The 2,000-nt window shown below is 26.9% G+C and overlaps 1 long non-coding RNA gene across 1 annotated transcript in view; it reads right to left on the reverse strand.

The window, feature by feature from the left end:
- LOC111616022 overlaps positions 1-1,441 on the reverse strand; it is a 10,493-nt gene extending 9,052 nt beyond the window's left edge. The window contains exon 1 of the long non-coding RNA XR_002755178.1: positions 1,335-1,441. This is a non-coding gene — a long non-coding RNA (uncharacterized LOC111616022). The remainder of the gene's footprint in view (positions 1-1,334) is intronic.
- Positions 1,442-2,000: the final 559 nt, after the last annotated feature.

The following is a 2,000-nucleotide window of genomic DNA, read 5'->3' on the forward strand; positions in this document are numbered from 1 at the left end:
CAAGTAATCAGAAGTAAAATAAGAGAAGTTTAAAAATGAAAATACTTAAGATTCACATTGCTGAAGACAAAAATCAACAGAATGCTTTAACAAAAAAAAAAAAAAACTAAGTAGTTAAATCATCATATAGCAATTTCAGAAAATATTGTAATTAACACAAATCACTTTAATTTCATAAGGAGAATTTCAACAGTTATATACTGATATAAACTACACATTTATAGAAAAATAAGATTAGACTAAGTAATGAAGTAATTACTCAATTATCATCACCATTAATAACAGTCAGAACAAAGAATATAACTAAAATGTTTTTACAATTACTTCATAATATGAAGTACAGTAGAGCATCGATTATCCGACCCCCCGATTAACCGTCACATCGGTTAACCAACCTTCCACAAATTTCAAATGTCCGCTAGTGATGTGGCACTACAATATTTGGCTATGTCTTGACTACTTTATTATTATTTTTGTTAAATTTTTGCATGTTTTAGCTGGCAATACTGGCTCAATCATTGAAGGGAGGCCAGTATTTAAACGAGACTTAATTTTATAATTATAAGTGGTTGTTTATTTTGTGAGCAATAAAATAATTTTAAAATAATTTTTAATGATACAATAGTGACGATTATTATTTTTTAAAAGAATTTGTTAGGCTTAACATTGATGAAAATTCAACGCAAAGTTGGTTAATAGCGATATACAATAAACTAATTACATGGGATATACTAATATACTATACTAATAATGTATTTTTTTCATTCTTTTCGGTTATCCAATTTTTCAGTTATCCGACCAACATGAGTCCCCAATTGAGTCGGATAATCGATGCTCTACTGTAATCATATTTTAGTAATATGATCATGTGAAAATAAAAGTAAATGTGAATAATATAGGAAAATAGAGCAAAATATTTAATAATGATTGCAATTTTAATATTTCAATTCTATTATTTATTTTTTCATTGATATACGTATGATACTGATTTTACAAATCGAATACATTTATTACGAAATATTATAATTTTTTTTATTCAAACGCTGCATTTTTATCATTACAATTACTATAATAAATATTATGTCACAAAACAGAATTCTAAAAAGCATGTATAATTATTAACTAAGCATCAACATAATTTCTATTGATTATAAAACAGAAAAAATTATTATTAAATATATTCATTATTGCTAGCATTAACCACAGTTAACAGGCTAATTATTATATACTTTTCAGAAAAATGCTCTCTCTCTCTATTTATAACTATTTTCTCTACTAAAAATGTAATTATATGTATATATTTAAAAGCATACATTTATCCAAAAGACTTTTACCTGAAATGGTAACTTTGCAAATCTGGATTCTAATTCATAAAGGCATTTAACACTTAAAATTTCGGAATCTCCATGATCAACAAAATAACATTCTGCCTGCAATTAAAATAATTTAATTATAAAATTTAAAGGTAAATAAATAAAATTAAAATTTCAAAAATCTGTCAACAATGGCAGCTAATTAAAAAACTATAATTGAATAAGATTTGTAACTAGTATTCTTCAACAAATTACTTCAAATCATGTTTCATAATTTCTATCTATCAATCTATTATTTAACTAGCAGACCCCGCCACGCGTTGTTGTGGCTCAAAATGTATCTATTATAAATTTATAACACTTCCCCATGGGGGGAATTTTTCAAAAAATTTCTTCTTAATGTAAATTCTCTTGACGTACCCTATTAAAACGCAAAAACCCGCATCTAAAATAATATAATAGAAGCCAAGTTCTTCACGGTAAGCCTTAATTCTGTCCCTCTCCCCCGCGTGAGAATTTTCGAAAAATTTCTTCTTAGTGTAAATTCTCTTGACGTACCCTATTAAAACGCAATCAAAAACGCAAAAACCCGCATCTAAAATAGTATAATAGAAGCCAAGTTTTTCACAGTAAGCCTTAATCCTCTCTCTCCCCCCTGCGGTGGGAATATCAAAAAATCCCTTCTTA

This window comes from Centruroides sculpturatus, unplaced genomic scaffold (assembly GCF_000671375.1).
Source record: "Centruroides sculpturatus isolate CEXI.00-Female unplaced genomic scaffold, Cexi_2.0 scaffold2854, whole genome shotgun sequence".
Classification (NCBI taxonomy): domain Eukaryota; kingdom Metazoa; phylum Arthropoda; class Arachnida; order Scorpiones; family Buthidae; genus Centruroides; species Centruroides sculpturatus.